We start from the raw sequence: 18052 nt of genomic DNA on the forward strand, positions 1-18052 counted from the left end.
ATGACGACCTTGGGGACACTACGCTAAGTGAGGTAAGTCAGACAGAGAAAGACAAATGCTGTATGATATCCTCATATGTTAAATCTAAAAAAGCCAAACTTGTAGAATCAGAAAGTAAATGGTGGCTAGCAGGGGATGGTGCTGAACGGTATAACACGACGTTGTTTACAGATACAAACCTGCGGCTAATAGTAAATAAGTCCTGGTGAACTGAGGCACCGTGTAGGGAAGATAGACCACAGTGTTCTGTGATAATATTGCTAAGAGGCTGGAGACGAGAACGCACCCATTCCAGCCACTAAGAAGAAATGATAAGGGCTTCCCTGGTGGCTCAGTGGGAAAGAACCTGCCTGCCAGTACAGGAGACACAGATTCATCCTTGATTCAGGAAGATCCCACGTGCCTGCCGGGCAGTTAAGCCCGGGCACCACAACTACTGCACCTGCGCTCCAGAGCCCAGGAGCCGAACCTGCCGAGCCCGTGCTTTCTGGAGCCCGCGCTCCACGAGAAGGACCACCGCAACGAGAAGCTTGAGCCCTGCAGCTAGACCGTGGCCCTGCTGGCTGCAACTAGAGAAAAGCCCATGCAAGACAAAGACCCCACACAGCCACAGCTATATCAATAAATAAAAATAAATACTAAAAAAATGATAATTGTGTGGTGTGACAGAGGTGCTAATTCTTACTATCCTGGCCATCATACTACAGCCTATAAATGGATCAAATCAGCCTGTTGTACACCTTAACTTTACATAAGGTCAGGAAGATCCCCTGGAGGAGGGCATGGCGACCCACTCCAGTATTCCCTCTGAGGAAATTTCATGGACAGAGGAGGCTGGGGGGCTGTGGTACACAGGGGCGCAGAGTCCAACGTGACTGAAGCAGCTGAGCATGCACACACAAACATATGTCAACGTGCTACATTTTTTCAATAAAAATAATGTTTCTAAGATAAAAATATATACTAATATTCTTCCTTTGATCTTTTTCAATAATATAAAAGCATAAAATCCATTCTTAGCTTTCAAGCCATGCAAAAACAGGTGGAAGGCCAGATTTGACCCATGGGCCATAGTTTCCTGACCCCTGACCTAACTCACAAAAAGCCCCCAGCCCAAATGGATTTACTAAATGATTTTCACTAACCTGCAAGAATCAGATAATGTCTATGACATTTAAACTGTTTTTGAGCATAGGTCAAACTAATGAACATTTACAGAGCATCCAATGTGTCAAGAAATGTATCAAGCTCACTATACCCACTATTTAAACAGCTCCAATTAGTATGCTTCCCATGTTCTAGATGAGTAAACTGAGGTTCAGAGAGAGTAACTTGCCAAAGATCACAAAGCTAGGGAATGAAAGGACTGGTTTTTGAGCCTGGATCTCCTGTCTCTGGACTCCATACTGTTGTTTGTGAGAGTGTTGAATAATTACATCCCTTTGTGATTCATTCCGAGCTCTGAATCAAATGAAAAATATCCACAGGCGTAAAATATCAATAGCTGTCAAAAGATCAGCTCCAGAAAGCTGAATTCTAGGGCAAAATGAACTTTCCCAAGCATAACTGAGTAGCTTCTGTCTTCTGGCTCCATCCCCTGGCCTGCCCCAGTGAGCTTAAACACAAGGTGGGAGCAGAAAGAAAAAAGAAAACAATCGAAGAAAGAGAAAAGAAAGAAAAAATAAACAAAAAAGATGGCAGAAGCAGAGCAGCAATGAACAAACAAGGAGAATGATCAACACCTACATTCCAGAGCGTTGTAAGAACTGCAGACAATTATACCCCAGAACAGGGCTTCCCTGGTGGTTCAGACGGTAAAGAAACTGCCTGCAATGTGGGAGACCCAGGTTCCATCCCTGTATGGAGAAGGTCCCCTGGAGAAGGAAATGGCAACCCACTTCGATATTCTTGTCTGGAGAATTCCATGGATACGAGAGCCTGGTGGTTTATATTCCGACTCTCGCAGAGAGTTGGACAAGACTGAGCAGCTAACACACACACACACACACACACACACACACACACACACACACACACACACACAGCCCAGAATAACCTCCAAGCGAAGGAACGAGTAGAGGTGAGAAAAGAGCCTGCAGCCAGACTGGATCCTAAAGGAGCCAAGGAGGGTTGTGGCTCACAAACTCAACAATCCATTGCCCAATTTCACAGCCAGCTCTTGCGAGGACTTCCCTGGTGGCTCAGACGGTAAAGCGTCTGCCTACAATGAGAGAGACCCGGGTTCGATCCCTAAGATGTGGAGAAGGAAATAGCAACCCGCTCCAGTACTCTTGCCTGGAAAATCCCATGGACGGAGGAGTGTGGTAGGCTACAGTCCATGCGGTCGCAAAGAGTCGGACACGACTGAGCGACTTCACTTTCACTTTCTCCGTGCGGGAGGATGAAGACCTCCTTCCTACAGGTAGACAAAGAGTGGGGTTATAAGCAGCTCTATTCCAAACAATGTATGGACCATAAGGATCATGGAAATTATGTTTACAGTCGCCAAGAGCTATAAACAATGTAAACAACCACCTACTGCTATCCATACGCTGATACAGGGTAGGGTCCAAGATGCAGTACTGAGTGAGAAGAGGAAGCTAGGGAACTCTACGCAGGACATGATTTTATCCGCTAGCAGAGTGGCTGCAGATGGAGGAGGCGCCCTCCAGTGGCCAGCATTATAATCACAAGTCTTCCACCAGCCGACTCTTAAGGGAATACTGCCGCCTTGTGGTCCGCGCACTGTAACTGCGTCCCGTGCCTCTGGTCTGAAGCGGATGACTGAGGCGGGGCCTGGAAGACACCGGCTTAATTTCATCCACGCCTGGGAAGGGCAGTAAGAAATGACGCCTTTCTGAAAGAAGTCCCTTTAGCCTAGTTTAAATTTCCAAAAGAAAAGACTGTCTCGTTTATCCCTTTAGAAAAAGGCTGAGATTCAAACCCTGCTATCACCAGGCTTCTCATCCTCATCCATCAGTCACAGCAAAGAAATTATTAATAACTTGCCTGGCAAAAAGCTCTTGCCAAAGAGACCAGGGAGTGCCAGACACAACCTCTGCCCCAGGAGACCTACAGTCTAGGATGAGAAGATGATGATAGATGGAAAGATATTGATATTGGAAAATGCAAAGCAGGGAGTTAATAATACATTAATAGAACAAACAGGATTTTACTTATTTATGATTTACAGATCAGTTCTTTCCAAAAACTATTTAAGTGAGTTACAGTATTAGAAGGGAAGGAGGTGCTGAATCATTTAAGACAGAGAGATCCCAAGACTTGAAGATGGAAGAACAGTCATTAATGCAAACATGAATTATTGACCTTCAACTTTCAGAGTCAATCTGTAGTCAAAGCACTTAATTTATGACAAAGGAGGCAAGACTATACAATAGAGGGAAGACAGTCTCTCCAATAAATGGTGCTGGGGAAACTGGACAACTGCATATAAAAAATGAAATTAGCACAAACTTTAACACCATGCCGTTGTTCAGTAGCTAAGTCATTTCTGAGTCTTCGTGACCCCGTGGACTGCAGCGTGCCAGACTCCTCTGTTCTCCACTATCTCCTGGAGTTTGCTCAAATTTATGTCCACTGAATCAGTGATGCTATCTAACCATCTCATCCTCTGCTACCCCCTTCTCCTTTTGCCCCAGTCTTTTCTAGCATCAAGGTCTCTTCCAAAGAGGATGCTCTTTGCATCAGGTGGCCAAAGTATTGGAACTTCAGGATCAGTCCTTCCAATGAATATTCAGGGTTGATTTCCTTTAGGATTGGCTGGTTTGATCTCCTTGCTGTCCGAGGGAATCTCAAGAGTCTTCTCCAGCACCACAATTCAAAAATATCTAAGACATACACAAAAATAAACTAAAAATGGATTAAAGACCTAAATGTAAGACTGGACACTATAAAACTCTTAGAGGAAAACAAAGAACATGCTCTGACATAAATCGCAGCAGTATCTTTTTTGAGTCTTCTCCCAGAGTAATGGAAATAAAAACAAAAATAAACAAATGGGACCTAGTTAACTCAAAAGGTTTTGCACGGCAAAGCAACTGGTAAACAAACCAAAAAGACAACCCAAAGAATGGGAGAAAATATTTGCAAATGATGCAACTGACAAGGGATTAATCTCCAAATTTACAGTTCATGCAGCTTAATATTATAGGAGCAAACAATCCAATCAGTAGATGGGCAGAAGATCTAAATAGACATTTCTCAAAAAACATTCAGATGGCAAGAGGTGCCGGGGTCCAGCCCCGGTGGATCCAGGGAATTCGAAGGGTGGACGGCGTCGGTGTGGAAAGACTTGTTTATTTATTAATGAAAGATTAGATTAAGAAACTATAGTGTAGTAAGAAGATTAAGTGGAGGAAGAGGGCTGAATAGCTTGGTTTACGCGGAAGGCCAATAAAATTCCAGACAAGGAATTTGCACCATCTACGTTGGGCCACCGGCGCCCGCTTGAATATCTAAGGGTGCCTCGCCTTAAGCTCCCTTTCTCGCGGGTCTTAACAGCCGGGGCAAGTAAGTAGACCTGGCGAGCCTCCGCGCTCCAGGTGGAGATTCAGCCTGAAGTTAAAGTAAAGAGCAGAGAGAGGGAAAGAGAGAGAAGAAGAAAGAGAGAGAGAGACACGGGGGGAGCCAGAGCCCCAAGAAACCAGGCCGGGAGACTAGTTAGAGAAGCTGGTCCAAGAAGCTGGCCCCGAGAAGCTGGCCCCTGGCCCCTGGCCCCAGAAACTGGCCCCTGGCCCCTGGCCCCTGGCCCCATCCTTTATTGTTCAGAAGGCCTTTTATACTTTTGATAAAACACAGAGATCAATGGGTAACACAAGATTATGTAGTGTTCGCAGCTCAGGCTCTTTCTATACATCATTTTGTATACAAAAGGTCTCAGGTGATTTACATTATCTTCTGGCCAAGAGGCTTGTTAACACTTTTTGGCTCTCTTCCTTAACGAATGTTAATCTTGTTTCCCCTGAAGTGTTTTTCTTTAATCTACATCTCCTTAAAGCATTAACATTAAAGTTACATCTCTATAGAACAAAGGTGCAGTGGGATATAACAAAGAAGGTACTTAACTCAAAGATCTAATGTTGCTAACACAAGGTCTACTACTTGTTTTTCTAACTATATCTACAACTAAAGGATGTGAAAATTTGGCAGCAAATATTGACTCAACAAATGAAACCTTTAATCAGTCCTAAAAAGATTTTGACTCCTCGGAAGCTCCTACATTCCTAGGATGTTTTAAGCTTCCTGTGCCTCCTGCGGTCAGGAGGCCTCAAACAATCACACGCGCAGCTGTACGAGTCCTGCAGGCAGGCTAGAAAGCCATCAGAGGGTTTTTTGGATTGAAACACTCTTTCAAATGCAGAAGACTAAAGCCCTGAATTGACTTTTTCCAGAAAATGTCAGAAGAGTGGAAAAGCAGAGCACAAAAGCCGGCAGATTTTTGTTGGGGTACATGCTTAGGAATTTCCAGAGGGGTCCCTGAAGTCTGAGCACGCCTTGCGTATGTCAGCTTCCTTCCTCATGACCTTGTCACGGGTGGGATTCCTCACACTGGCTCCCGGCAAAGAGGCACATGAAAAGATGTTCAACCTCCCTGGTTGTTAGAGAAATGCAAGTCAAACTATAATGAGCCATTCAGTCAGAATGGCTATCATCAAAAAAAAATCTACAAACAATAAATGCTAGAGAGAGTGTGGAGGAAGGGAGCCCTCCTCCACTGCTGGAGGGACTGTAAATTGGTACAACCACTGTGGAGAAGAGTATGGAGGTTCCTTCAAAGACTGAAACTAGAATTACCATATGATCCTGCAACCCCACTCCTGGGCATATGTCTGGATAAAAACACTGCAGCACTGTTTATAATAGTCAAAGCTTGGAAGCAACCGAAATGTCCATCAGCAGAGGAGTGATTCAAGGGGATGTGGTGCATTTACATATACAATGGAGTATTACTCAGTCACAAAAAAGCATGAAACTGTGCCATTTGCAACAATGTAGATGGACCTAGAGATTATCTTGTTAAGTCAGAGAAAGACAAATATCAGATGATATCACTAATATGTGATATCTACAGCATGATACAAGTGAGTGAAAGCCACTCAGTTGTGTCCAACTCTTTGTGACCCCATGGACTATACAGTCCCTGGAATTCTCCAGGCCAGAATATTGGAGTGGGTAGCCACTCCCTTCTCCAGAGGATCTTCCCAACTCAGGTATCAAACCCTGGTCTCCTGCATTGCAGGCAGATTCTTTACCAGCTGAACCTCCAGGGAAGCCCTGATACAAGTGAACTTATTTACAAAATAGAAACAGACTCACAGACATGGAAAACAATTCATGGTTCAAATTTATGGTTACCAAAGGTGGAAGGGAGGAGAAGGATAAATTAGGAGTAAGGGGTTAACAACCCTAATGGCAGAAAGTGAAGAGGAACTAAAGGTGAAAGAGGAGAGTGAAAAAGGTGGCTTAAAACTCAGCATTCCGAAAACTAAGATCATGGCATCTCGTCCCATCACTTCATGGCAAATAGATGGGGAATCAGTGGAAACAGTGACAGACTTTATTTTCTTGGGTTCCAAAATCACTGTGGATGGTGACTGCAGCCATGAAATTAAAAGATGTTTGCTACTTGTAAGAAAAGTTATGACAAACCTAGACAGCATATTAAAAAGCAGAGACATTACTTTGCTGACAAAGGTCCAATTAGTCAAAGCTATGGTTTTTCCAGTAGTCAGGTACGGATGTGAGAGTTGGACCCTAAGGAAGGCTGAACGCTGAAGAACTGATCGTTTCAAATATGTGCTGCTGGATAAGACCCTTGAGAGTCCTTTGGACAGCAAGGAAATCAAACCAGTCAATCCTAAAGGAAATCAATGCTGAATGTTCATTGGAAGGACTGGTGCCGAAGCTGAAGCTCCAATACTTTGGTCACCCATTGAGAAAAGCCAATTCATTGGAAAAGACCCTGATGCTGGGAAAGATTGAGGGCAGGAGGAGAAGGGAGTGACAGAGGATGAGATGGTTGAATGACATCAGCGACTCAATGGACATGAGTTTGAACAAACTCCAGGAGATAGTGAAGGACAGAGAAGTTTGGCATGCTGCAGTCCATGGGGTTGCAAAGAGTTGGACACAACCAAGCGACTGAACAGCAACAAATGGGATTAACAGATACAAAACAGATGTCAAATAAACAACAGGGAACTATATTCAATATCTTGTAATAATTTATAGTGGAAAAGAATCTGGAAAAGAGTTTATAGATATGGGCTTCGCTGGTGGCTAAGCCAGTAAAGAATCCGCCTGCAATGCAGGAGGCCCAAGTTTGATCCCTGGGTCAGGAAGATCCCCTGGAGAAGTGAATGGCTACCCACTTCAGTGTTCTTGCCTGGAGAATTCCATGGACAGAGGAGCCTAGCAGGCTGCAGTCCATGGGGTCGCAAGGAGTTGGACACGACTGAGCAACTAAGTACACACGTATGTGTAAATATATGAATCAGTTTACTATATGCCTGAAACTAGCACAATATTTTAAATCAACTATAGTGCAATAAAATAATAAAGAAATTTTAAGAGTGGCCTCTAGGCAGTAGTGCCAGGGACTGGGGGAGTGGGGCGGGGTAGGGGGGTGTAGACAGAAGACTGTTACTTTTCACTTCAAATTCTTTTATATCATTTGGGTTTTTTTAAGCTGTACAGTAAGCAATAAAATTATGCACTTTCTTTTCCCTTCCCATATTTCTCTTTATATCATGATTCCACTACCAATGAGATTTCCAAACCTCAACCACAGTCCAGATATAAATAAAGACTATTTCTAGGAATTGGACCACAAGCAGAATCTATTTGTACTCACACATTTCCTACCCTGATTAAAAATTCTCTGGTCAGTAGGAAGGAGGAGAAAGCTGGACCTCTCTAAGATCTTCTAAGAACAGTCATGGGAAATGCTTACATGGGCGTCCTAAAAAACACCTTGAGACTTGTTTCTCAACAAATTCTTCTCCTGGAGACAGGGCTACTAGAACTCTTGAATGAACTTGGAGATCTCAGAATAGAGGGGTCTGGGTTCCAGTTCTTGTCCTGGGGAGGGATGGGTAGCAAGCCCCAAGACTTTTGCACACCCTAGAAGGGCTGGAAGGAACTTGCAGATCCCCACTGTGGCGCTGGTGGCAGCTGCTGAACACCTGTTCTCCCTATGGCTGAGAGGGACGGGGTTGGGAGGTTGCTAGGCTGTGGCCCTAGGAGCCCCTAAAGACTTAGACAAGATGATGGAGCAGATGCACTCTGACCACTGTGGTCAAAGGGCAGGGGCCTTGGGTTGTCCGCAGGGTGGTTGAGGTTAATAGAGATGAAGGTTATGCTGCGTCGCTGGCGGCTCCTCCTCGAGAGCCTCCTTTCCATCTCTTCCTCCTTCCCTCCGGCCCCCTCGCTCTCTTGCTCTGTCCCTGGCCCCCGCCTGCCCCTCCCACTCTCTCCTGCTCTGGTCCCCCTCCTCACTCTGCCCTGGCAACCCTCCCACGTCTTCCCCTAGAAAGCCCAGAGCCACTGTATTTAGAATCACCTCTTTGGAGCTTTAACCAACTTCTGATTTTAAATGGTGTATCAATCCTTCGAAATCTCACTGAAATGATGTTGTTGAAAGTGAAAGTCACTCAGTCATGATCTGGGTCTGATCCTGATTCCTGATCTGAGTCTCCTGCATTGCAGGCAGATTCTTTACCATCTGAGCCACCAGGGTAGCCCATGGGAAGGGCTACAGGGTGTCCTGCTGAAAATAAAAAGGTAAAGAATCTGCTTGCAATGCCGGGTTCAATCCCTAGGTCAGGAAGATCCTCTGGAGGAGGAAATGGCACCCCACTCCAGTATTCTTGCCTGGACAGAGGAGCCTGGCGGGCTACAGTCCAGGGGACTGCAGAGTCGTTTGCAACTCACTTACCTCCCAGACTCTCTTGCCACGAGAGGTAGCCATGGAACCCTGTTTTGGCCAATGTAAAGTCCACTTGGGGACTTCCAAGGACACTTTCTCGAATTAAGGAGGCAAAGTAAACAGGCATGAGCTTCCCGCTTTGCCCTTCCCCATTCCTCCTGCCCAGCAGTGATCTAAGGGCCCAGAAGGACGCCAGAACATGAAAGCCACAGGGTGAGAATGCAGGAAAGACAGAGGGAAACGGGGTGTCAGAGTCTACCATAGACCATTCCCACTGGATTTCTTGTTACACTTTAAAGAAAAATCAATACTTCCCCGGTTAAACCACTTGATCAGGTTTTGTCAGGGGCCTTTGAACCCAATCTGTAATCCATGCAATTGCTGTTGGTTGAATATTATATACGGAGTTAAACAGCTACATCCCTTCCCCCATCCCACAGTCAGACACAGAGACCTTTCCCCTTCAGAGGCCAGAGTTTTATCTTTACAAGAAAAGAAATGAGCATAAGACTTTGGACTGGAGCTGGGGATGTGAGGCCCATCAGAAAGCTAAGTAAATGCAGGGGTGGGGGCTAAGATGAGGCGAGCAAATAGAAACCACACACCAACCCCTGGGACCATCAGCCGCCTTCCCCAGTTCTCCACCAGACTGCTAAATCAGGGAGAGTGGTGCTTGGTTGGGTTTGAGTTAGGGTCAGGGACAGAGTGGAACTCAGCTCACTACCTCTAGCAGAACCCAAACAATTGTAAGCTGCGTTCTGATGGAAACAGGCACACGGCCAACGTGAGTAAAAACAGTCACATTCAAAGCATGCGTTTGAGAGACAGAGATATGGACTTTAAGAAGGAGAGATTACCCTGGATTGTCCAAGAGGGGCCAGTTTAATCACAAGGGACTTCACAAGAAGGAGACAGGAGGGTCAGAGTCCAGCAGGCAATGAGATGATGGCAGGAAAGAGAAAAAGGTGAAGTAACAACAGAAGCAGAAGTGAGAGAGGGGGAGAGAGATTTAAAGATGCGAGGCTGTCAGCTTTGAAAATGGAGGGATGGGGCTTCCCAGGTGGTCTCCAGTGCCTAAAACTCCACACTCCCAATGCAGGTGGCACGAGTTCGATCCCTGGTCAGGAAACTAAGATCCCACATGTAGCAAAGACTTCCCATGCCGCAACTAAGATCCAGCCCAGCCAAAATAAATAAATGTTTTTAAAAAGAAAAAATATGGAGGGAGAGGCCATGAGTCAGGAATAAAGTGTTAAGTGTTAGTTGCTCAGTCATGTCTGACTCTCTGCAACCCCGTTGGACTGTAGCCTGCCAGGTTCCTCTGTCTGTGGAATTCCCCAGGCAAGAATACTGGAGTGGGTTGCCATTCCCTTCTCCAGGGGATCCTCCCGACCCAGGGGTCAGCCTCTTCCTGCACTGCAGACAGATTCTTTACCATCTGAGCCACCTGGCCTCTAGACACTAGATAAGACAAGAAAATGGATTTTTTTCTAGACCCTCCATATAGGACACAATCCTCCAGCCCATTTTGGACTTCTGACCTCGAGAATTATAAGATAATAAATTTGTCTTGTTTTAAGCCACCAAATTTGTGATAATTTGTTATGGCAGCAATATGAAACTCATACAGTTGGGGAGTGATTTACGCTGTGCAGTGGGGTGGGGGATCAGAGGGGAAGTCTTCACAGAGGGTTGTATTTAAACTGGGTTTTAAAGTACAGAAAGGAGGGGACTTCCCTGGGGATCCCGTGGTTAAGTCTCTGAGTTCCCCATGCAGGGGGCACAGGTTCGATCCCTGGTCGGGGAACTAAGATCCCACATGCCACCTGGTATGGCAAAATAATAATAATAATTTGAATTGGGAGAGGAGAAGGAAACAGAGAAGGACATTTCGGGCAGGAGACCCAGCCTGGAGGAGGAGGGGGCTGGATAATATGCTGCCCAGACCAGCCTGCTTAAGGGTGGAAATGTAACCAGGCAGGACCCTGTGGAGCCTTCCCAGGACAGATCCCCACATGTTCTGTGCTGGCTCTTGTCCTGCAATTTAACTCCGTTCCATCTGCCTGGAGATAGTGTCAGATCCCAGAGGTTAAGGGTTCAGTCCCACAACGGCTCCCAATCCACTTTCAATACCAATTGTAGCTATAGGTCCCGGATTACTCACAACTGTCCAGATTGAGGGCAAATCAGCGGCTCCCATGATCTCTGCCTCAGGGTCTATTAATTTGTTAGAGCAGCTCCCAGAACTCAGGGAAACGCTTATGTTCACCAGTTTATTACAGGATATGATAAAAGATACGGATGAAGAACCAGATGAAGGGTGCATGGGGTGAGGTTTGGGGGGCCCTGAGTGCAGGAGCTTCAGTCCTCATGGAGTTGGGGTGTGCCACCGTCCTGGAATGTGGATGTACGCACCAACCTGAAAGCTTAACCTGAACCGCATACTATTGGGGTTTTATGGAGGCTTCCTATCGTGTTTGACTCTTTTGCAGCCCCATGGGCTGTAGCCCAGCAGGCTCCTCTGTCCGTGGGATTTCCCCAGGCAAGAATACTGGAGTGAGTTGCCACTTCCTACTCCAGGGGATCTTCCCAACCCAGGGATCAAAACCTGCAACCCCTGCATCGGCAGGCGGGTTCTTTACCACTAAGCCAACCAGGGAAGCCCTTCCTCTTCCAGGCACGATCAATTATTATCTCCATTTCCAGCCCCTCTCCCCTCTCTGAAGGAATAGATGGGGCTGAAAAGTCTACACTTCAACTCACAGCCTGGTCTTCCTGGTGACACCCAGGAGCCCACCCAGAATCACTTGACTAGAACAAAACATTCTCCTAGTGTTCTTATCACTTAGGGATCTACACCTCTTTTAGAAGCTTTGAGTCAGGAATCAGGGACAGAGACCAATATTTACATAGACTGCCTTTTATATCACAACTTGCATCTAGGCAGATGGGTACCATTGTTTGCAACCAGAAACTGTGACTAACACAAATGGTCTGGTCTCTACAGCTAGTTACTAATTTCCCTACAGTCAGTGTGGATCTTTGAGAGCTTTCATATCCCTCTAAGCGCAGACCATGCAGACCATGCTATATCAGGTCTGTGCCCAGCGGAATTAGGGAAACACAGTCAGGGGAGGGTCCTGAAGCCTGAAGTGTGGTGTTGTAGCTCTTTGCCAAGCCCAGCGGCAAACAGTGAACAAACAGCCCAAAGACAGAAGCCCAACAGACCCCAGCTGAATTCCAATGAGGCACCAAAGCTTTTGGCTGCTTGCCGCCTATGTGCTTTCTCCACTTCTCCCCAAATGGGGGCCAAGCAGGGTCCCTTACTGTCCCTAGGAAAACAATTTAGCAGCTTGTCATCTTGAGAATTTACCCAGCCTGCCTTGCAGAGTTGCCTAATGCCAGCAAGTAGTGTGAGGTGTGCTTGGTTCCTTAAAGGGTCTTACATTTCAGAAGCATATTTATTTGCTGTGTCCTTCCTGGACTTGGCAATTTGGATGCTATGTGCATTTGGCACAGGGAAACATTCCAAAGAGACCAATGACTGGATTCTTGTCCAAGGCAGTAACACAGCTATAAACTCCATTTAAAATCTATGGCTCCCCAAAACTATTTAGAAACAATTCTCATAAATTTTTGTGAACTCTTGGTAGAAAGAAAGTCATAATTCATGGATACTCCTGCAACATAACTTATTTCCTGCTTCACCTCCCACATGTATCATAACCTTTGACCCCAAAAACCTATTTTATGGATTTTTCTTAGAGGATTAATCAAAATGCACCTGAGGATTTAAGTATAAAGATGTTCATTGAGTATTATTGCTAATAGCACAACATAGAAAACATTTAATAGCATGGAAATGCTCACAAATAATGCTACCGGGATGAAAAAAAGTGTGAAATATAGCATTCTAATAGAGAGAGAATACACCAAAAAATTTAACTGTGAGTAGCTCCAGGGGTCGGAGAAGGCAATGACACCCCACTCCAGCACTCTTACCTGGAAAATCCCATGGATGGAGGAGCCTGGTGGGCCGCAGTCCATGGGGTTGCTAAGAGTTGGACACGACTGAGTGACTTCACTTTCACTTTTCACTTTCATGCATTGGAGAAGGAAATGGCAACCCACTCCAGGGTTCTTGCCTGGAGAATCCCAGGGACGGGGGAGCCTGGTGGGCTGCCGTCTATGGGGTCGCACAGAGTCGAACACGACTGAAACGACTTAGCAGCAGCAGCAGCGTCTCCAGGGGTCAGAATTATAGCCATTTTCATTTGGTTCTTTTTACTTTATCATTCTCTGTCTATAATAAATACACCCCTTACCTGAAAATGTATTTTTGCGTCCAATTTAGTATTTCCATGGTTGATTAGTCTAAAGAAGAATCTTCCGTTGTGCAAGTAAAATAAGTATGTTCTTTTATTCAAATGTTGAGTTTAAATTATAATTACCATCCATCAGAATCCTCAGGACTCCAAATCTCAGCCCAACCGCTGTCCAATGCTGAAGAACCACTCATCTGAATGAAGTTGGCCCATTTTTTATTCAGTAAACATTTGAGCAGTTACCGTGTGCCAGGCTCTGTGCCAGGCCCACGGAGGTGCTGGGAATTGCTCCAAGGAATATAAAAGTTCTCAAAGATCCACACTGACTGTAGGAAAATTATCACCTAGCTGTAGAGACCAGATCGATTATATTAGTCAAAGTTTCTGGTTGTGTACGATGCTATCCATCTGCCTAGAGGAAGGCTATGATATGAAAATTTATATCTATATATATATATATATAAAGCACTGAATACAGCAACCCAGATGTTGCCCATTATGGAGCTGTCACTACCTCTAGGACACAGCCCCCAAGTGGGCACCGATATGACTCTACCCAGAAAGTGGATTCCGGCCACCTCCATCTGAAGCCCAGTGTTTTTCTTCCATGGCAATAAGTCATGCTCACTGATCAGTTCACAAATACCCAGACCATGCCAGTTTCATTCTTCCCAAGACCTGCTGTCTCAGACTTCTGGGAATTTGCTCTTTTGAGTTTCTGAACCAGTTATTTTTTTATCCAACAAATGTTCTTGAAGACCTTCAGAGAGCAAGGCACTGTTCTGGCCTCATTTAACAAATATAACTATTCATAAGATGTCCATAGCTTAGTCTGTGGCAGAAAAGTCCACCAAGGACTATACTCAGTGCTGGGAACTTCCGTGGAAAAGTGGCAATGCCACGGCAGGAAGCTTAACAGATAGACCCCTCTTCAGATAGCTGCCTGTTCATTGGGAACTGCTATGAGAGCTACAGATTTATTTGGGGGGGCCTAATTTTAATCATTCCCAACCAATTTCAATTCCCCCCAGCCTACCCACCCAGATGAACTGAACTGAGCACTCTGACTCTGGGCTCTTAAGAAACAAATGCTCATTCATCATTCATGGAACGCTTGAAGAAAAAGGAAAACCAAAAACGGCACAAATCTCCCAGTCTCCTAATTCCGCACTCTAGATCCCATGAAGAAGACTGTCACCAGTCCCAGTCTGGATGAGTTTACAAAGGACAAGATGTCAATGGCTCCTTCCAGATAGTGGTAATGCCCAGATCAGCAACAGCAGCATCACCTAAGAACTCATTAGAAATGCAAATTACTGGCTTCCACCCCCTCACCCCCCGCCCCCACCTCCCTACCTTACCCCTCACCCCACACTCCACACTCCACTCCCCGAAAGACCTACTGAGTCAGAAGCATTGGAGTGGGGGCCAGCAATCTATATTTCACCTCCAAGTGACTCTGACGGTCAGTAAGATGAGGCCATGGCTCAGCCATATGACTCGCACCCTTTCCATCATGGGGAGCGGCCCAGGGTCAGGGTTTGGAATTAGGGGCAACATCCTCCAAGATAGATCTAACATTGACTTTCACAAAATTCCTCCTACCCTGTCTATCAGAGCAGAAGCGATTGCTTATTGCTTTCAAGGCTGACACAGCAGAAAACAAGGGACCTGTATTCAGTGCCCTGTTTCCTTCTCAGACCTCTTGAGACTATCGTTGACACAGCCAGCTTGTCTTCTTGGAGAGGCCAGTATAAAAAATCATTACATGGGGTGTAATGATTCCCTGGTGGTCCAGTGGCTAAGATTCTGAGCTCCCAATGCTGGGTGCCCAAGTTCAATCCCTGCACAGCCAAATGAATAATCTTTAGGTTAGTGAAAAAGTAATTGCGGATTCAGATCATGAATGTTAAATCATTATAACTAGGTTCAAACACATCTGTATTAATCAAATGAGGAACCATTACAATCAACACATTTTTGCCAATGAGAAATGTTTGTTTATTCCTGTAACATAAAAATCCATGCTTCATACTTACAGGGCAGCAATGAAGAAACAGACATAGAGAATAGACTTACGGACACGGAGAGAGAGGAGGAGAGGGTGAGATGTACGGAAAGAGCAACGTGGAAACTTACATTCCCATATGTAAAATAGATAGCCAAGGGGAATTTGCTGTGTGGCTCAGGAAACTCAAACAGGGGCTCTGTATCAACTTGGAGAGGTGGGATGGGGAGGGAGATGGGAGGGAGTTGCAAGAGGGAGGAGATATATGTATACCTATGGCTGGTTCATATTGAGGTTTGACAGAAAACAAAATTCTGTAAAGAAATTATCCTTCAATAGAAAAATAAATTCAAAAAATAAAAATCCATGCTTCAGGATTTGACGAGTTCTTGGAAAGCTTTTTTTTTTTTTTTGCCTCCTGCTGCTTGTGAAAGCATTTTCCCTGCAAAAAGTTTCGAGGCACTTGAAGAAGTGGTAATCAGTTGGCAAGAGGTCGGGTGAATATGGCGGTTGAGGCAAAACTTCATAGCCCAATTCATCCAGCTTTTGAAGCGCTGGTTGTGCAACACCCAGTTAGAAATTGTCGTGAAGAAGAATTGGGTCATTCCGTCCATCAGTGCTGGCTGCAGGCCTTGAGGTTTGCGGTGCATCTCATTGATTTGCTGAACATACTTCTCAGATGTAATGGTTTCCCTGGCATTCAGAAAGCTGTAGTGGATCGGACAGGCAGCAGACCACCAAATAGTGATCACGACCTTTTTCTGATGCAACTTTGGTTTTGGAAAGTGCTTTGGAGCTTCTTCTCAGTTCAACCACTGAGCTAGTCATCACTGGTTGCATAAAATCCGCTTTTCAGCACATATCACAATTCGATTGAGAAATAGTTCGCTGTTGTTTCATACAATAAGAGAAGATGATACTTCAAAACGATGATTTATTTGATTTTCAGTCAGCTCATGAGGCACCCACTTATCAAGCTTTTTCACCTTTCCAATTTTCTTCAAATGCTGAGCAACAGTAGAATGGTTGACACTGAGTTCTTTAGCAAGTTCTTGGGCAGCTGTAAGAAAATCAGCTTCGACGATCCTGTCGATTGGTCATTGGCAATTTCTGACGGCCGGCCACTGCACTCCGCATCTTCAAGGCTCTCGTCTCCTTTACAAAACTTCTTGAACCACCACCGTACTGTATGCTTGTTAGCAGTTCCTGGGCCAAATGCCTTGTTGATGTTGCAAGTTATCTCTGCTGCTTTATAACCCATTTTGAATTTGATTAAGAAAATTGCCCAAATTTGCTTTTTGTCTAACATCATTTCCCTAGTCTAAAACAAATAGATATAAACAGCAAGTGATGTCATTGGCAAAAAACTGCGTGAGAAATGCTCATTAAAATGGTGTATAAAAAAAATAAATAAAATAAAATGGTGTATAATATAACCATATTTATTTAAGACTGTAGTCCAATATCAAACAACAAAGTTCACAAATGCAAAACTGTGATGACTTTTGCACCAACCTAATCAATAAATACATAGTTTTTAAAAAAGAAAGAAATTATTATATGTATGACTGGGTCTTGCTGACCCACACGCTTTGATTCACACTGCATTTTCAGCCAAAATGCATTCACTATTTGAACCATCTATCCTCCATGGATGAAGAAGGCGATGGCGCCCCACTCCAGAACTCTTGCCTGGAAAATCCCATGGACGGAGGAGCCTTGTAGGCTGCAGTCCATGGGGTCGCGAAGAGTCGGACAGGACTGAGCGATTTCACTTTCATGCATTGGAGAAGGAAATGGCAACCCACTCCAGTGTTCTTGCCTGGAGAATCCCAAGGACGGTGGAGGCTGGTGGGCTGCCGTCTATGGGATCGCACAGAGTCAGACACGACTAAAGCGACTTAGCAGCAGTAGCATCCTCCATGGAAGGGGAAAAAAGCAACTATAGAGTTAGGTTGTTCTAGCATACTGAAGCCTTAACTTCTTTTCTCAAGAAGGGAAGTTAGGCAAATTACAATTGTAGCAGGAAGAACTGAAGGTTTCCTGGTCAAGGTTATGGCATAGCACATTTATGGCTGAAGCAGGCTTCCTTTCCACATCCTTGGCCTTTACCTGGTATTGAATTCATCCCCTGGTTTGTGCTGGCAAACTGGATCCCCAAGAGGTACCCCAGTGATAGAGCGACGTAGGCTGGGATTCAACATAGCTGTAGATAAGACACAGTTGAGTATGACACAGATTCTACTACCCAGAGAAGAGACGGGAAGATGCTTCTAGAGTGCCTTGTGTGTAAAACAGCAGGGTAGTGAGAGAACTCTCAGCTTAATAGCTGCCTAGGGGGAACTGCATAAATAACAATCGCCAGATGTGGGGTTGAGTTAGCCACAGTGGTCAGAAAGTCAATAACAAAACTTTGGTTGTTGACACCTTCTGGCCTGGATCTCTGCAGACTCCCGAGAAAAACCAGGACTTAGAAAAGAACTGAGTTCTCTCTGCACAATGTCCCCCACCCCGCCATAGTTCTTCTTCTAATTCAAAGCTTCGGGCCCTGTGAGCTTTTGCCACTATTTTACACAATAATATAGTGGTTCATGGCACTAATCTATCAGTATCTTGCAGTTGTTTTGCTGGATAGAAACGTAAACATTTTTTTTGAAGGTCACTATTGTTGTTCATTGTTCAGTCCGGTCCGCTCTTTGCACCAGATGGCCAAAGTATTGGAGCTTCAGCATCAGTCCTTCCAATGAATATTCGGGGTTGATTTCCTTTAGG

At 45.1% G+C, this 18052-nt stretch overlaps 1 long non-coding RNA gene across 1 annotated transcript in view; it reads right to left on the reverse strand.

Moving 5' to 3' along the window:
* Positions 1-9147, reverse strand: part of LOC138426928 (uncharacterized) — a 39704-nt gene extending 30557 nt beyond the window's left edge. The window contains exon 1 of the long non-coding RNA XR_011251839.1: positions 8957-9147. This is a non-coding gene — a long non-coding RNA (uncharacterized lncRNA). The remainder of the gene's footprint in view (positions 1-8956) is intronic.
* Between the last annotated feature and the right edge of the window lie 8905 nt (positions 9148-18052).

Source organism: Ovis canadensis, chromosome 21 (assembly GCF_042477335.2).
Source record: "Ovis canadensis isolate MfBH-ARS-UI-01 breed Bighorn chromosome 21, ARS-UI_OviCan_v2, whole genome shotgun sequence".
In the NCBI taxonomy this organism is placed as follows: domain Eukaryota; kingdom Metazoa; phylum Chordata; class Mammalia; order Artiodactyla; family Bovidae; genus Ovis; species Ovis canadensis.